Source organism: Pseudophryne corroboree (genome assembly GCF_028390025.1).
Source record: "Pseudophryne corroboree isolate aPseCor3 chromosome 3 unlocalized genomic scaffold, aPseCor3.hap2 SUPER_3_unloc_48, whole genome shotgun sequence".
NCBI classification, from domain to species: Eukaryota; Metazoa; Chordata; class Amphibia; order Anura; family Myobatrachidae; genus Pseudophryne; species Pseudophryne corroboree.
This window is the reverse complement of record NW_026967539.1, coordinates 736,272-756,519: the sequence shown is the minus strand read 5'-3', so window position 1 is coordinate 756,519 and position 20,248 is coordinate 736,272. Positions and strand designations below refer to the sequence as shown.

Genomic DNA, 20,248 nt, shown 5'->3' with positions numbered 1-20,248 from the left:
TCTTTGTACCCATATGAAAGCCGCACTCATCCCTTTCCTACATAAAGCATTTCATCTGCAGCTGATCTGCTATCCCACAATCTACCATCTAATCTTCCCAAGTCCTTTACAGCTCTGTTTTCCCTAACTGAATCCAATTCAATGTGTAAGTAGCATAATTATGACCACAGCCTTAGTGCATATCCCAAAATTAGTGTTTATTAAATTTCCCCAGATGTGTTACAGCCCAGATTAATGTTTCATCTAAATCCTACTATCATGATCTGTGTCATATCAGGTGTGAAGCTATACTTTCCATCATCTGGGGCAAACACTCATATAATGCAGAGAACATCACAGTGACCACCATATAGAACAGAGAGCACCATAGTGGCAATATAATACAGAGAACATCACAGTGACCACCATATAGGACAGAGAGCATCATAGTGACAATATAATACAGAGAACATCACAGTGACCACCATATAGGACAGAGAGCACCATAGTGACAATATAATACAGAGAACATCACAGTGACCACCATATAGGACAGAGAGCACCATAGTGACAATATAATACAGAGAACATCACAGTGACCACCATATAGGACAGAGAGCATCATAGTGACAATATAATATAGAGAACATCACAGTGACCACCATTTAGGTCAGAGAGCACCATAGTGACAATATAATACAGAGAACATCACAGTGACCACCATATTGGACCAAGAGCATCATAGTGACAATATAATACAGACAACATCACAGTGACCACCATATAGGACAGAGAGCACCATAGTGACAATATAATACAGAGAACATCACAGTGACCACCATATAGGATAGAGAGCATCACAGTGACAATATAATACAGAGAACGACACAGTGACCACCATATAGGACAGAGAGAATCATAGTGACAATATAGTACAGAGAACATCACAGTGACCACCATATAGGACAGAGAGCATCACAGTGACAATATAATACAGAGAACGTCCCAGTGACCACCATATAGGACAGAGAGAATCATAGTGACAATATAATACAGAGAACATTACAGTGACCACCATATAGGACAGAGAGCATCACAGTGACAATATAATACAGAGAACGACACAGTGACCACCATATAGGACAGAGAGCACCATAGTGACAATATAATACAGAGAACATCACAGTGACCACCATATTGGGCCGAGAACATCATAGTGACAATATAATACAGAGAACATCACAGTGACCACCATATAGGACAGAGAGCATCACAGTGATAATATAATACAGAGAACGTCACAGTGACCACCATATAGGACAGAGAGAATCATAGTGACAATATAGTACAGAGAACATCACAGTGACCACTACATAGGACCGAGAGCACCATTGTGACAATATAATACAGAGAACGTCAAAGTGACCACCATATAGGACAGAGAGCACCATAGTGACAATATAATACAGTGTAAGTCACAGTGACCCCCATATAGGACAGAGAGCATCATAGTGACAATATTCTGTAATACAGAGAACATCACAGTGACTACCATATAGGAAAGAGAGCACCATAGTGACAATATAGTACAGAGAACTTCACAGTGACCACCACATAGGACAGAGAGCATCATAGTGACAATATAATACAGAGAACTTCGCAGTGACCACCATATAGTACATAGAGCATTGTGACAACAATATAATACAGGGAACATCACAGTGACCACCATACAGTACATACAGCATCGTGAAAACAATATAATACAGAAAACATCACAGTGACCACCATATAGGACAGAGAGAATCATAGTGACAATATAATACAGAGAACATCACAGTGACCACCATATTGGACAGAGAGCATCATAGTGACAATATAATACAGAGAATATCACAGTGACCACCATATAGGAAAGAGAGCATCATAGTGACAATATAATACAGAGAATATCACAGTGACCACCATATAGGAAAGAGAGCACCATAGTGACAATATAATACAGAGAACTTCACAGTAACCACCATACAGTACATACAGCATCGCTATAACAATATTATACAGAGAAAATCAACAGTGACCACCATAAAGTGTACATAGAACATTGCTACAATATAATACAGAGAAAATCAACAGTGACCACTATGCAACACATACAGATGTGTCCTCGTAGATCTTTGCTCTAGACGTGCCATTCAGATGTTATACTCAAGGCATGTAATTCGTGTGTTGGTGTGCTGCTATGTAAGAGAACCCACACCAAGTAAAACACAGCTCAATCGCTGGGAGGCAAATGCCAAAGAAAACTACAGAACTGAATACATCTGTAGAGCATGACAGTGACTGCCATATAAATACAGAGAACATCACAGCTACTGTCATATAATGCATCACAGTAAGCACTATATATTACAATATATAACACAGAGAGCATTAGAGACCTCCATATAATACAGAGATCAGTGACTGCCATATAATACAGAAACATCAGTGACTGCCATATGTGGCCGGACAGCCCTGGTGGCCACATGGACAATGGCGGCTGTGGCACTGAAGGGGTTAACCCCTAGTGCCCGGCGCCATTAGGAGGACAATGGACGCTAGGCGCCACTTTTAAACTGTGCACTGGCGCTAGGCGCCATCTTTAAATGTATTGTGGGTGCTAGGCACCGGGTATTTAAAAATATATTTAATACTGTGTTTTCCCCATGTTATATTTAATGCTCTAGGCACAGTTGTAGGATTGCACATTTACAATGCATGCAAATGCCAGCACTTAGAAGAAATGTGTAATTAAAATGCATTTACGTTTGAGGACAAATGGCCTTGGAAGCTTCTCACCTAGGAATTGAGATGCTGATGACCCTGGCACCTGGAAAGGGGTGTATAGACAAGCCATTTCTTTGAGATTGAGATGTGTCTCTGTGTAACTTTATAGACACATGCAGGTGAAAGGATTTGTTGCTGTCTTCTCTGAATATTGTGTGAACTGGGTTTGCATGGAGATGTTAGAGAAGACAGGAACATGTTAATCAGATTGTGTTTTACAAATGCAAACTAGTGGTTTTCGTTCAACAACAGTTTGATGTAAGATTTCCTAGGCTGTATTATGTAGGATGCAGATTCATATTTAACTTATAAGAATGTTGTCTATGTGTGAGAGGATGAATGCAATTGAAATTCAAGTTATAGTTACATTTGTGAAAGAGACAGGAACATGGTAATCAGATTGTGTTTGGGAAAGCCACTGGTTTGGTTATATATGAAAAGGAGCAGAAATGTGCTTTATCTAATTCTTAACTTTATAAATAAATACAAGTTACATTTCAATTTTCTGCGATAACCTGATTGGTTGGAGAAGACAGGGAGGGCTTACCCCCCTGTGGTACTGAGATAAAAAGAGGAGGCCTGTGAGCCTCCAGAGTGTATTATACCAGTTTCATTCTGCCGTAACATCTTGCTGTATTGCTGAGTTCTTTTCAGAACTATTTGTTGGCATTAAACACATACTTGCCTTCCTAACCCTCTCCATGAGGGAGAAAATGCTCTGTTCCTGGACTTTCCTGGTAATGTATGATTGCCATCACCTGTGGTGAGCTAGTTAATGGATAAGAAAGGTGTTTCACCACAGGTGATGGCAATCATACATTACCAGGAAAGTCCAGGAACAGAGCATTTTCTCCCTCATGGAGAGGGTCAGGTAGGCAAGTATGATTAAACATCATCTGCCTCAGGAAGATTGCTTCATCTTGTGACCTACAGGGCAATGCGAAACCTAGCCCCGTTCACCGGCTGTCCAGGTTGTAACCAGTGTCTTCAAGTTCCGCCTTCTGCCAGCTACCGGTAGAGGCCTAATCAGCGACTAGTGGGGATTCGTCAACACCACACAGGTGTGGTAAGGCAGCGTGTCGGCACATACAGAGCAGAACTGTGGTTCCAAACGCCACGGCAGGTTAGGAGTTTGGTGGAGGCAGCATAAACCCGCCTACGGCACAGTGGGTGGAGTCAGTAACAGGCGGTTACTGACGGTAAGCGTGAATCCCCTATGTGGTCAGGTCCCATGTGACCTAAACATCCATTCTGTGTACTGGGGACGGAACGCAAAAGCGGTGAGGGCTTTCGTATGGGACCGTCCGGTTACACCATATTATACAGAAACATCAGTGACATATAATACAGAGAATATCAGTGACTGAAATAACAAAGGGAGCATCAGTGATCACCGCATAACACAAAGAACATCAGTGACCTCCTTATAATACAGAAAGCATCAGTGAACTCCTTATAACACAGAGAACATCAGTGACCTCCTTATAATACAGAGAACATCAGTGGACTCCTTATAATACAGAGAACATCAGTGACCTCCTTATAATACAGAGAACATCAGTGACCTCCATTTAATACAGAAAGTATCAGTGACAGATATATAATACTGAGAGTATCAGTGTCGCCATACAATATATGAAGCATCAGTGGCCTCCATATAATATACAGGAGTGTATCCACCATACAGTACAGACACCATTTTTGATTAGCTTGCGATATCATTCCCTCATCAATAATTGACACTTCCTCAAAAAGTATTAACTACTTTAGCATCATCATCCCAACTCCATGCCATGTTATTAATATAATTAACTACTTTACATTGATTACTACCGTATATACTCGAGTATAAGTCGACCCGAATATAAGCCGAGGCACCTAATTCTACCACAAAAACCTGGGAAAACTTATTGACTCGAGTATAAGCCTAGAGTGGGAAATGCAGCTCTAGCCGTACACAGCCCTCAGTGCCAGATATGTCCCCACAGTGCCAGATATGCCCCCACAGTGCCAGATATGCCCCCACAGTGCCAGATATGCCCTCATACTGCCAGATATGCCCCCACAGTGCCAGATATGCCCTCATACTGCCAGATATGCCACCAGTGCCAGATATGCCCCACAGTGCCTGATGTGCCAGATATGCCCTCATGCTGCCAAATATGCCCCACAGTGCCACATATGTCCCTCATGCTGCCACATATGCCCCTCATGCTGCCTCATATGTCCCTCATGCTGCCACATATGTCCCTCACGCTGCCACATATGTCCCTCAATGCTGCCAGTTGTGCCCTCATGCTGCCAGTTGTGTTCTCATGCTGCCAGTTGTGCCCTCATGCTGCCACATATGTCCCTCAATGCTGCCACATATGTCCCTCAATGCTGCCACATATGTCCCTCAATGCTGCCAGTTGTGCCCTCATGCTGCCAGATATGTCCCCTCATGCTGCCACAAATGCCCCCTCATGCTGCCAGATATGCTCCCTCCCCAAGTGCCAGATATGCCCCACAGTGCTGTTACTTACCCCTCCATCGATCCCGCGCTGTCTTCTGGAGGGACACGAAGCGCACAGCACGCGCCTCTCCTGTGTCCCTCCTGCATCTTCGGCGGCCGCGGCGGGTCTATTAAAGGAAGTGCCGGTTCGTGATCAGAGGTCACGAACGGGTACTTCCTTTAATAGAACCGCCGCTGCTGCCGCCGGAGATGCAGGAGGGACACAGGAGAGCCGCGCGCGCTGTGCGCTCCGTGTCCCTCCTTCACACTGCTCTGCCTCTGCCTGTCACTGACTCGAGTATAAGCCGAGGTGGCTTTTTCAGCACAAAAAAAAGTGCTGAAAAAGTCGGCTTATACTCGAGTATATACGGTACTTTACATTGATTACCTTCCAAATTCCAATCATTAATTAGCTCTAACATCATAAAATAAATCCATTTATTTAATTAACCTACTAATTATCTCACCAAGGAAGCAGCTGCCTGTCAGGCAAGCCCTGCCAAGGCTGCGGTCAGTGAGTAGTAAGCAGGGCCACGCAGACACAGACAAGGGTGACAGAAACCATGCAGAGACAGGGGGTGAGGCTGAATGACTTCATGTGGGAGCGAGTCTTAATGATGCAGGGGTATGGCGAAGCTCTATGCCCCCTGCCTCAGAAAAAAACACATCAACCATCTCCTATGCTGGCACCCTCTTCTTGGTGCCCCCTCTAGCTACACCCCTGCAATCAGCAATTAAGAACACTTTACTATCTAGACACCTACTACTGTAGGTCATTAAGTAAAAAGCTTAAAAGGACAAGACCAATGCTGCTCCCTGTGACACACTGCATTAGTTGGCAGGAGAGGCAGCGAGCATTTGTGTAGTGGAGAGTACACGTGGGAGTGTGAAGAGAGATGAAAAGGTGCTGGAGACCAGGTAAGAAGTGACAATAATCCAATATGGAGATGACCAGTGAGTGGATGAGGGTCTTAGTAGCATCCAGGGTGAGAAAGCGTGACCCACACTGACCCTCCATTATCCTGGTGTTGCAGTCCTGGTAGCTTGAAGAGGTGGCCCTGGACCCAGAAGACTACAGCCACCTATACTACTAAACAATCAGTACTCACTTACTACGGCATCAGGTAAGTGCCCTGCGAGGTGGAGCAATAAGGTGATAGCCTGGAAGAAAAGGCCCATGGGAAGTAGGGACAAGTGACTATTGTGTAAGGCACAGAGCTTATAGTTGTGGTATTATGGAATAAGCCAGGAGGGGGAGATCAGAACAGATGAGAAAACTGTGGGTATAATGTGTTTCCAATACAAAGGTTTGTAATCTGCTGAATAATGTGACAAATCACAGGACCCTTACACAGGTGACACTTATACGGGACCCTGACACAGGTGACACTTATACAGGACCCTGACACAGGTGACACTTATACAGGACCCTGATACAGATGACACTTATACAGGACCCTGATACAGATGACACTTATACAGGACCCTGATACAGATGACACTGTATACTGGACCGTACACAGGTGACACTTATACGGGACCCTGACACAGGTGACACTTATACGGGGCCCTGACACAGGTGACACTTATACGGGACCCTGACACAGGTGACACTTATACGGGACCCTGACACAGGTGACACTTATACGGGACCCTGATACAGATGACACTGTATACTGGACCGTACACAGGTGACACTTATACGGGACCCTGACACAGGTGACACTTATACAGGATCCTGACACAGGTGACACTTATACGGGACCCTGACACAGGTGACACTTATACAGGATCCTGACACAGGTGACACTTATTGGGGACCCTGACACAGGTGAAACTTATACAGGACCCTGATACAGATGACACTGTATACTGGACCGTACACAGGTGACACTGTATACTGGACCGTACACAGGTGACACTTATATAGGACCCTGACACAGGTGACACTTATACGGGACCCTGACACAGGTGACACTTATACAGGATCCTGACACAGGTGACACTTATACGGGATCCTGACACAGGTGACACTGATACAGGATCCTGACACAGGTGACACTTATACAGGATCCTGACACAGGTGACACTTATACGGGACCCTGACACAGGTGACACTTATACAGGACCCTGACACAGGTGACACATATACAGGACCCTGACACAGGTGACACATATACAGGACCCTGACACAGGTGACACTTATACAGGATCCTGACACAGGTGACACTTAAACCGGACCCTGACACAGGTGACACTTATACAGGACCAAGACACAGGTGAAACTTATGCAGGAACCTGACACAGGTGACACTTATACGGGACCCTGACACAGGTGACACTTATACGGGACCCTGACACAGGTGACACTTATACGGGACCCTGATACAGATGACACTGTATACTGGACCGTACACAGATGACACTTATACAAGACCCTGATACAGATGACACTGTATACTGGACCGTACACAGGTGACACTTATACAGGATCCTGACACAGGTGACACTTATTGGGGACCCTGACACAGGTGACACTTATACAGGATCCTGACACAGGTGACACTTATTGAGGACCCCGACACAGGTGACACTTATACAGGATCCTGACACAGGTGACATGCAGGATCCTGACACAGGTGACACTTATACGGGACCCTGACACAGGTGACACTTATACGGGATCCTGACAGGTGACACTTATACGGGACCCTGACACAGGTGACACTGTATACTGGACCGTACACAGGTGACACTTATACAGGATCCTGACACAGGTGACACTTATTGGGGACCCTGACACAGGTGACACTTATACAGGACCCTGATACAGATGACACTGTATACTGGACCGTACACAGGTGACACTGTATACTGGACCGTACACAGGTGACACTTATATAGGACCCTGACACAGGTGACACTTATACGGGACCCTGACACAGGTGACACTTATACAGGATCCTGACACAGGTGACACTTATACAGGATCCTGACACAGGTGACACTTATACGGGACCCTGACACAGGTGACACTTATACGGGATCCTGACACAGGTGACACTTATACAGGACCCTGACACAGGTGACACTTATACGGGATCCTGACACAGGTGACACTTATACGGGACCCTGACACAGGTGACACTTATACGGGACCCTGACACAGGTGACACTTATACAGGATCCTGACACAGGTGACACTTATTGGGGACCCTGACACAGGTGAAACTTATACAGGACCCTGATACAGATGACACTGTATACTGGACCGTACACAGGTGACACTTATATAGGACCCTGACACAGGTGACACTTATACGGGACCCTGACACAGGTGACACTTATACAGGACCCTGACACAGGTGACACTTATACAGGATCCTGACACAGGTTAAACTTATACGGGATCCTGACACAGGTGACACTTATACGGGACCCTGACACAGGTGACACTTATACGGGACCCTGACACAGGTGACACTTATACGGGACCCTGACACAGGTGACACTTATACGGGACCCTGACACAGGTGACACTTATACAGGACCCTGACACAGGTGACACTTATACAGGATCCTGACACAGGTGACACTTATACAGGATCCTGACACAGGTGACACTTATACGGGACCCTGACACAGGTGACACTTATACGGGATCCTGACACAGGTGACACTTATACGGGACCCTGACACAGGTGACACTTATACAGGATCCTGACACAGGTGACACTTACAGGATCCTGACACAGGTGACACTTATACGGGACCCTGACACAGGTGACACTTATACGGGACCCTGACACAGGTGACACATATACAGGACCCTGACACAGGTGACACTTATACAGGACCCTGACACAGGTGAAACTTATACAGGACCCTGATACAGATGACACTGTATACTGGACCCTGACACAGGTGACACTTATACAGGATCCTGACACAGGTGACACTTAAACCGGACCCTGACACAGGTGACACTTATACAGGACCAAGACACAGGTGAAACTTATGCAGGAACCTGACACAGGTGACACTTATACGGGACCCTGACACAGGTGACACGTATACGAGACCCTGACACAGGTGACACTTATACGGGACCCTGACACAGGTGACACTTATACGGGACCCTGACACAGGTGACACTTATACGGGACCCTGACACAGGTGACACTTATACGGGACCCTGACACAGGTGACACTTATACGGGACCCTGGCACAGGTGACACTTATACGGGACCCTGGCACAGGTGACACTTATACGGGATCCTGACACAGGTGACACTTATACGGGACCCTGACACAGGTGACACTTATACGGGACCCTGACACAGGTGACACTTATACAGGACCCTGACACAGGTGACACTTATACAGGATCCTGACACAGGTGACACTTATACGGGACCCTGACACAGGTGAAATGTATATGGGACCCTGATACAGGTGACACATATACGGGACCCTGACACAGGTGACACATATACGGGACCCTGACACAGGTGAAACGTATACGGGACCCTGATACAGGTGACACATATACGAGACCCTAACACAGGTGACACTTATACGGGACCCTGACACAGGTGACACTTATACGGGACCCTGACACAGGTGACACTTATACGGGACCCTGACACAGGTGACACTTATACGGGACCCTGACACAGGTGACACTTATAGAGGACCCTGACACAGGTGACACTTATACAGGACCCTGACACAGGTGACACTTTAGAACATGGGGAGAAAAAAGAAGGCTCTTGTGTGGGCGCACTCTTGTAGAAAAAATTCAAAATAATATGATAATTGAGAAAAATTACTTAAAACATAACTTTTATTAGCATAGTTACAATTATATGTTTTTCCCTGAAATCTGTCCTTCAAAATGCAATATATGTAGCATCTTAATTAAAATGTTCTGGTCTCTTTAATGGTAAAGAATGTATGAAAGGGTTGTAGACATTGAATTGGTCATACCCCCATTCCCCTTGACCAGTACAGACTTGCTGTATTGATGGAACCACGGGGTGGTCGACACACAATGATATATGAGAGGTATAAGGTTATGCTCTATGGCTTATAAGAGATTAGAGTAATGATCAAAGGTCATTGTTACGATTCCTGTACTCCAGACTGGAGAAGATCTTATGGCAGAGATCTGAGTACAGGAATGAAATACAGGTTGTGGGAGCTGGAAAGCCTAGTAACCCCTGGCACCCTAACTCCGTTGTCTCGCCCGTGTTATCAGAAATCCCCTGCGAGACTATGGTTGCTTGAGCCCATGGCAGCCGCGTTCGAAGGGCGGATTATGTCTGCCCAACCCCGATGCCCCCGCAGGTCTTAATGGGAGACAAGGGGAAGTCCGAGACAGGGTGATAACAAGGGGCCCTCTGACTAAGCAACCAAGCCAGGGGTTACAAGCTAACTTAACTAAATCAAAAGGTATGTGCGGACTAGCCGCCAGGGAAAAGGACAACCAAAGATCCACTGATCCGACACTCCTATCCGGCACCGCTGGACACCAGAGTGGATCTTGTGGAAGCGGAATCCTCCGCAAAGCTCCAGAACACAATATAAACAAAATAATAAATAATAGCGGACAAGCCGCAACACACGGCTGCGCCGCGACTCACGAACACCACCAGATGTTAAAGGTGCTCGATCAGACTCCAGGAACAGATGGTAACTTCCGAGTACAGGATCACTGAGAACAGGAACAAACGAACAGACCGGGACTGGGAACTCTCTCAGCAGCAGAATCAGACAAACAGGAAGCTATCACCGGCGTCTGTGAGGAGTCCTGGGAGTGCTTTTAACAGAGAGTCCTAATTAAACAATCCAGAGCAGCTGGCCCACTGCATGATTCCAACTGACAAAATGCAATCAGCAGCCAGGTGAGGCTGAACACATGGAACAAGCTGCAATTACACAGACTAACCAGCGGCAGCAGACAAGAGCATACTAAAACAGAGCAACAGGAAATCCTGGCATGCAAGACAACTAATAAACATGAAATACCTAACAAAAATGCAAAACAGGAATGAGCCACAGCCGTGGCTCATAACAGTACCCCCCCCTTGAGGAGGGGTCAAAAGACCCCAAAATTCAGACTATCCAGAACAAGGGATACAAAAAAAAAAACCTGACACATTGGTCTAACAGACCAGAAAACAAAAAACAAGCTGTAGCAACAACTTGTAACAGTGCCCTCCCCTTGATGGTGGCCACTGGACACAAGACAAGGAGAAAAAAAAAAAAATCTCTCTTCTTTTTTTTTATCAAGGCAAGAGTCAAAAATTATTTCTTTTTCTTCTTCTTCTTTTTACAAAGCTCTTTAGGTCTGACCAAGGTAATTCCCCAAACATTGTCTGAACTGATGGTACCACCCAGCAAGGCTGCGTTCAAATCAGAGACAGGTCTCTTACCCTTGGGAGCTGAACTTTCTGGTAAAGTACTATTATTAGAAGAAGAAGTCAGAAAAGCACATCCTGCAGTCAAAGCAACGGGCTGGGACTCTTGTGCCGAGTTTACAGTATTTGGTGGACTCTCAGCAGACAAGACGGGTGACTTAGAGGAACCTGAACCAATTTCTTTGAAACCGTATCTTTTAACAATTGCATCACAGAATGCTTGGGGATCCTGAAGAATGGGATCTTCAGCTTTCATTAGGCTGGTTGCCCACTCAGAAGGCTCTCCTCTAAAAGAATAAATCAGATAGAGCCCAAGGTTTTCTGAAGTGATGCCCAGAAATGGTCTAGACAACATAATAGTGTAATAGTGTTTGAAAAGCGCCATAAATTGGGCGAAGTCCCCATCAAAGGTTATGGATGTTGAAATATCAGAGTCAGGATCTGTTTCCTTTTCATCTGACTGACTGGAGTGCTTTGCTAGGACCTGGTCACTATTGACCTTACTCGAGGCTGAGACTCTCTGAACCCCACCCGGGGCTGAGACTTTCTGAACCCCACCCGGGGCAGTGACTTTCTGAACCCCACCCGGGGCAGTGACTTTCTGAACCCCACCCGGGGCAGTGACTTTCTGAACCCCACCCGGGGCAGTGACTTCCTGAACCCCACCCGGGGCAGTGACTTTCTGAACCCCACCCGGGGCAGTGACTTTCTGAACCCCACCCGGGGCAGTGACTTTCTGAACCCCACCCGGGGCAGTGACTTCCTGAACCCCACCCGGGGCAGTGGCCTCCTGGAACCCCACCCGGGGCAGTGGCCTCCGGGAACCCCGCTGGGGCAGTGGCCTCCGGGAACCCCGCTAGGGCAGTGGCCTCCGGGAACCCCGCTGGGGCAGTGGCCTCCGGGAACCCCGCTGGGGCAGTGGCCTCCGGGAACCCCGCTGGGGCAGTGGCCTCCGGGAACCCCGCTGGGGCAGTGGCCTCCGGGAACCCCGCTGGGGTCAGCACCTCGGATTCTTTTACTGGGACCGGGCCGTTGGCCTCCCTGACTGGGATCGGGCCACCGGCCTCCCTCTCTGAGTCGATAATTATCGAAAGTTCTTCCGTGACTATGACTTCCGGGACTTTTGCTGAAGCAATAACGTTCAGATCCTCCACTAATGCTATGCTTCTTAAGTTCTTTCCTGGGGAAGCGACTTCTAGACCCTTCTTTGGGGCTGCGTCTCTCGAGACCCCACTTGGGGATATTACTTCAAAGATCCCTTCTGGGGTTTTGCTTCTCGAGTTCCCTTCAAGAACTATGGTTTTAGATACCCTTTCTGGGGTTGCGCTCCTCAAGTCCCTACCTGGGGTAACAGCTTCTGAGACCCCTTCTGGTATGGAAACCTGAGCTACAATATTTGATTTCCCTCTATAAGCTTGGGTATCGGGTACCGCTCCAGCACTCTGGGCATCGGGTACCGCTCCAGCACTCTGGGCATCGGGTACCGCTCCAGCACTCTGGGCATCGGGTACCGCTCCAGCACTCTGGGCATCGGGTACCGCTCCAGCACTCTGGGCATCGGGTACCGCTCCAGCACTCTGGGCATCGGGTACCGCTCCAGCACTCTGGGCATCGGGTACCGCTCCAGCACTCTGGGCATCGGGTACCGCTCCAGCACTCTGGGCATCGGGTACCGCTCCAGCACTCTGGGCATCGGGTACCGCTCCAGCACTCTGGGCATCGGGTACCGCTCCAGCACTCTGGGCATCGGGTACCGCTCCAGCACTCTGGGCATCGGGTACCGCTCCAGCACTCTGGGCATCGGGTACCGCTCCAGCACTCTGGGCATCGGGTACCGCTCCAGCACCCTGGGCTACGGGTACCGCTCCAGCACCCTGGGCTACGGGCACCACTCCAGGACCCTGGGCTACGGGCACCACTCCAGGACCCTGGGCTACGGGCACCACTCCAGGACCCTGGGCTACGGGCACCACTCCAGGACCCTGGGCTACGGGCACCACTCCAGGACCCTGGGCTACGGGCACCACTCCAGGACCCTGGGCTACGGGCACCACTCCAGGACCCTGGGCTACGGGCACCACTCCAGGAACTTGCAACTCCGCTTCCACAGGAACCTCAAGAGAGGAGAGAAACATTCTCTTTTGATTCCTGAATCTATAATGGGGCTCCCTTGCCCAAGGACCCCAATTATAGGACAGAGAGCTTTTTTGTGTGGGTTGTGTGACAAGTACCTCTGCCACAGTAGAGACAGGAGTAGGTCTTGTATCATGACTCAACTTGGACAGAGGGCAAGACTCGTCACCACACTTTGGCTTGCGCAACTCACAGGTCTGCAGATAATGGCCTAAACCCCCACAATATAGGCATAAGTTTAAGTTTCTGCGACGCAGACGCTCCTCTTCTGAGAGCCTGGGCCGCAGAAAACTTTTAAACTTTTTCTCTTCAATTAAACCAGAGGATTCTCTTGTCACCATACTGTGAACAAGAGTCTCTTTAGAGATAGATGTACTCTCAACGACTTCTGGCAAAATAAGCAAGATTTTAGTCAGAAGGTTTTGCAGTTGCTTTAGGGATTGCTGAAAAGCTTCTAGTCGCTCTGGTCTCAAAGCACTGAATACAGAGTTCAGGGCTGCGAGAGATGCCTGCAGGGCTTGCATAGTAGACATAGGAGGATTTAAAACTAGACAAGACAAGGCAAGACAAGGCTAGGCAAGGCTAGGCAAGGCAAGGCAAGGCTAAATTTTGCTAAACAAATCAAGACTTTTTTTTTGTATTATTTTTTTTTTTTTTTTTTAAACACCGGACTGGATTCTAAACACCGGACTGGATTCTAAACTCCGGACTGGATTCTAAACACCGGACTGGAGTCTGCACACTGAATTCTATACAGGACTGGATTCTAAACACCGGATTGGATTCTGCACACTGAATTCTAGACAGGACTGGATTCTAGACTAGACACTGGACTGGGCCAAAAAAGAAAAAAAAGTTTTATTTCTTTTTTGTGGTATGGCCGGTGATAATGTTACGATTCCTGTACTCCAGACTGGAGAAGATCTTATGGCAGAGATTTGAGTACAGGAATGAAATACAGGTTGTGGGAGCTGGAAAGCCTAGTAACCCCTGGCACCCTAACTCCGTTGTCTCGCCCGTGTTATCAGAAATCCCCTGCGAGACTATGGTTGCTTGAGCCCATGGCAGCCGCGTTCGAAGGGCGGATTATGTCTGCCCAACCCCGATGCCCCCGCAGGTCTTAATGGGAGACAAGGGGAAGTCCGAGACAGGGTGATAACAAGGGGCCCTCTGACTAAGCAACCAAGCCAGGGGTTACAAGCTAACTTAACTAAATCAAAAGGTATGTGCGGACTAGCCGCCAGGGAAAAGGACAACCAAAGATCCACTGATCCGACACTCCTATCCGGCACCGCTGGACACCAGAGTGGATCTTGTGGAAGCGGAATCCTCCGCAAAGCTCCAGAACACAATATAAACAAAATAATAAATAATAGCGGACAAGCCGCAACACACGGCTGCGCCGCGACTCACGAACACCACCAGATGTTAAAGGTGCTCGATCAGACTCCAGGAACAGATGGTAACTTCCGAGTACAGGATCACTGAGAACAGGAACAAATGAACAGACCGGGACTGGGAACTCTCTCAGCAGCAGAATCAGACAAACAGGAAGCTATCACCGGCGTCTGTGAGGAGTCCTGGGAGTGCTTTTAACAGAGAGTCCTAATTAAACAATCCAGAGCAGCTGGCCCACTGCATGATTCCAACTGACAAAATGCAATCAGCAGCCAGGTGAGGCTGAACACATGGAACAAGCTGCAATTACACAGACTAACCAGCGGCAGCAGACAAGAGCATACTAAAACAGAGCAACAGGAAATCCTGGCATGCAAGACAACTAATAAACATGAAATACCTAACAAAAATGCAAAACAGGAATGAGCCACAGCCGTGGCTCATAACAGTCATTCCTCTAAGATGATAGACAAAATTCACTTTATACTTATGAGCGTTGAAAACACTGATGATAATAGTAAGAAGTTTTGTACATCACGGTAATGGTGCCACTGACATTAGAATAAAATCAGAAAAATAGTAGAAAGTGGTGATACTGCTGTTGGTGATATTTCCACATAAATGAGGAAGAAATCCTGCTCTACAACACCAAGTATTCCCAGGTGGTCTCCCTTCCTGGTACTGACCTGGCCCAACGTTGTTTAGCTTCCAAGATCAGACGAGATCGGGCGCTGGCAACGTGGTATGGTAGTAGAGGGTTTTATGCGAACGCCAATGAGAGTGCACCTATTTAGGAATATGGAAAATATAGGGTAGAGGTTGATAGAAAAGTATCAGATAAGAATCGTGGAAATGTGTGGATCTGCTTTTTACGTTAGACCCGATTCCAAAATTCCCACTCTCGTGGTGCAATGTACCGAGAATCGTAAATGAGAGTCCACGAAAAAAATTTGGTGATCTTAGAGAAATATATTAATCAAATTGACACTAGGATTAGCAGTTGAAGAAAAACTGGCTGCTGATATGTAATAAAAATATTGAGACAGATAATAACATAATCTGCAATCCTAAGTGAGCTTGATAAATACGTCGTTGCTCTAGTGATGCAATTTTGTTCTAAGGCACAGGAAGAGGCAGGAATCTGCCAAGTTATGTGCTGGTATATCAGATTATCTCCAGACTCTACACGTATGAATCAATTTCCAAATGCATTAACACATGAATCACAAGATATTTGCTATTGCCACCGGCTACAAATAAGATATTGGAGTACTAAGAACCTATACTCCTTATGATGCTGCATTAATTGCTGAGGAGGTATGAGGTAATACAGGCAGATAAGAACAAATGCATTTCTGGAAAAAATAGATATATATTGTTTGCATGCAACAACTGGTGAAACTTTGGATGTTATCACTGCTTAAATTATAACCAATTAGGTGCCCCTAATTAGTTGTCACTTGTGATACACATAGAAAGCTAGATAATTGGGGCAGATCAGCTGAGATTTACAGTGAAAATTACTATCCGTGGCATGCAGTCACCGGATAGTAGACCTTACGGTTTCACCAAGGATTGAGAAAGCCAACAGAGCACATAGATGGATGTGACAAGATGCCAGGATAGGGTGGTGTCGACGAGACCCCTGTTGTAGGATGCGGAAGACGCGTTTCGCCCTAAGGCTTGTTCACTTCCGGGTTCCGTGTAGTCCGGTGTGGGGAGCGGGCTTTTAAACCTGCTGCTAGTAGAGCTGTCCAATCCGGAGGCGCTATAAGGTGGGTGTAATCTTATGATGTAGGCGGTTGCTAGGAGACCGCAGCGGTAACATCAAGTCAGGAGGACGGAAGGTAATCTCATCTCGCGAGATTACGGACGCCATATTGGATAAGGTGGGTGAGATCTTACGATGTAGGCGGTTGCTAGGAGACCGCAGCGGTAACATCAAATCAGGAGGACGGAAGGTAATCTCATCTCGCGAGATTACGAACGCCATATTGGATATGGGAACGGTGTCTGCTGTTTGTATGGGCAGTTGCTAAGTGACTGCAGCGGCGGAATAGGTGTAACAAATCCGAATGTCTATAGGAATTATCTATAGTGAATACTGATGGTTGCTAAGAGACTAGCTGAGCAAAGCTAGAACGACATTGGAGATTATTAACACGCATTGAGATCTCCGTTATGGATATGGAAAGGATATAGCTATTCTAATGGTGACAATAATGTTAAAAATAAATTTAAAAGCAGGGGAAAAATTGAAGAAATTAAAATATATATGAGAGGAAACTATGTATGTGAGAAGAATGGAAAAGATGAAATGATAAAGAAAATAAAACTTAAATATGAATAATTAAATGAGTAGAATTAGGAAATTAATAAGTATACCTGTGTGGCATATTATACAGAGGGTGTGTTGGGAATTGGTGAGGGGTAGGGGAAGGGAAAAAGGGGGGGGAAAAAGAAAGGGGGGAAGTGCCTGTATTAATAGGAATAGAGATTCGAGGGTAGTGAATTAGTGCCTTCATTTGGGGATTAAAAGGTGGTTATTTAGGTGAATATAAGTGAAAAATATAAACATTATGTAATAATAAATATCATATATGTATATAAATTAAAATGGGCTGCTGTTAAGAGATTGAGGTGATTGGTGTGTGTGTTAGATACGGGACCCTGACACAGGTGAAACGTATACGGGACCCTGATACAGGTGACACATATACGGGACCCAGACACAGGTGACACTTATACGGGACTCTGACACAGGTGACACGTATGCGGGACCCTGACACAGGTGACACTTATGCGGGACCCTGACACAGGTTACAATTATACAGGACCCTGACACAGTGTCACGGGGACTGGGTTTTGTGAATCCGGAATTGTGGCGTGCGGTTTGGTATCGGTGACTTTAGGCAGGATTAGCCGAGCAGGTTGAATGAAAGTCTTTTCATAGAGCTTTAAAGCAGGTTCCACAGGTGCCCTAGCTATTTACTTGTTAGAGTGGTTGCGTCGGCAGGACCTGTATGTCTGTGGACGAACGTCTGGCGGAAACCCGGATAGGAAGACTGTAGACTGGGGTAACTGAGACTCGCTGAGAGGGATGGTGACTCGGAAGAGGTCAGCATACAAGGAGAAATAACCGGGTGTAGATCCAGCAATCCAGGTGAGAACTCAGGGAACAGGATGCTTTAGAAGCAATGCTGTGGCGTACAGGGAACTAGCACACACAAGGCTGTGTGAGAGACGTTGCACTGGCAATTTGCTTACCCAGAAATCCCTAGATTTATACCTGCAGACTGTCTCCCATTGGTTTTGCAAACCTTGCAGGTGACTGAGTGTTTTAGATTATCTGACCCTTCCAAGGCGGCGACGCCCATCCTGGACCTCTGCAGCTGGAAGCTGCACAAATGTTTGCTGCTGCCTCTGAGCCCTCTCCTCCCAGACATGCCTGCAAGTTGTGCCCCTCGCCAGCAGCCCGCACCCCCACCGGAGGGACCGCGCCAGAGCATCCAGACAGGTAAGTACCGCTGGTCCCGGAACCCGATCCGCCGGACCGTGACATTACCCCCCCTTTTAGGGATGGCCACTGGACAGCCACCAGGTTTGCTGGGATTTTCTTCATGGAACTTGTGAAGTAAAGCGGGAGCATGAACATCCAAAGAATCCTCCCGGGAACGCTCCTCAGGACCGTAGCCCTTCCAATCCAGAAGATATTGTAGACGTCCATGTCTTACTCGGGAGTCAAGGATCTTCTTGATCTCGAATTCAATACCACGATCCGTGACAACTTTTGGAGAGCGAGGAAGGATCTTACAAAACTTGTTTAACACTAAAGGCTTCAAAAGAGAAACATGAAAGGCTGGGAAGACTTTCAGGTACGGGGGTAACTTAAGCCTATAAGTTACAGAATTGATGATTTGTTCAACTGGGAAGGGCCCAATGTAGCGAGGAGCGAACTTCATAGATGGAACACGTAACCTTAAATTGTGCGTAGAGAGCCAGACCTGATCTCCAACTGGCAATTTAGGTACCACCCTTCTCTTCTTATCAGCCCAGAACTTATAGCGAGCGGAGGCTTTTTGTAGATTTTGGTGAACTTTTCGCCAACTCCGGAAAGTCTCTTGAGAGATTCCTGAACCGCAGGAAGATCTTGAGCTGGTAAAGCCAGGAACTGAGGAACTCGAGGATGGAAGCCATATATGGTATAGAAAGGGGTATGACCTGTAGAAGAGTGGTAGGAGTTGTTGTGAGCAAAATCTGCCCATGGTAGTAGTTCTAGCCAGTCGTCTTGAGAAGAAGAGACATGAATTCTGAGGAACATCTCCAAGTCTTGATTGACTCTCTCTGTACTTCCATTGGTTTGAGGATGATATGCCGTTGAGAATTTTAACTGTACCCCTAGGGCAGCACAGAGAGCCCTCCAGAATCTAGCCACGAACTGGACTCCCCGGTCAGAAACAATTTCGGTCGGAAGACCATGGGACTTGAAGATCTCTGCAATGAAAAGCTGAGCTAACTCGGGTGCGGTGGGAAGACCCTTAAGAAGTACGAAACGAGCCATCTTAGAGAAGCGGTCTATGATTACCCAAATAGTAGTAAATCCTTTACAAGAGGGTAAATCCGTGATGAAGTACATAGAAAGGTGGGTCCATGGCATCTTAGGAATAGTTAGGGGTATTAGCTCTCCCGCTGGCCGAAGACGAGGGATTTTATGCTGTGCACACTTGGTGCAGGAGGCGATATAAGAGGAAACATCAGACTTCAGTGCAGGCCACCAATACGAGCGTTGGATAAGGTCGGTTGTCTTATGGACTCCAGCATGACCGGAAAACCGAGAGGTATGGGCCCAGGTCAGTAATTTCTTCCGAAGGTGAGAAGGTACGAACACTTTTCCCAATGGAGGCTGTAGTTTAGTGGAGGCGAAGTTCCGAGACTCCAATACAGGCTGAGGAGAAGGAGAGTCGTTGGAATCCTCAGAGGAGTAGGATCGGG

General features: G+C 47.0%; 1 protein-coding gene and 1 non-coding gene across 2 annotated transcripts in view; both read right to left on the bottom strand.

The window, feature by feature from the left end:
* Positions 1–20,248, bottom strand: part of LOC134984301 (synaptic vesicular amine transporter-like) — a 398,788-nt gene that overhangs the window by 226,319 nt on the left and 152,221 nt on the right. The window lies entirely within an intron of this gene.
* LOC134984305 (5S ribosomal RNA) lies at positions 15,894–16,012 on the bottom strand. The gene has a single exon (XR_010191728.1). It is a non-coding gene; the product is annotated as a 5S ribosomal RNA (ribosomal RNA).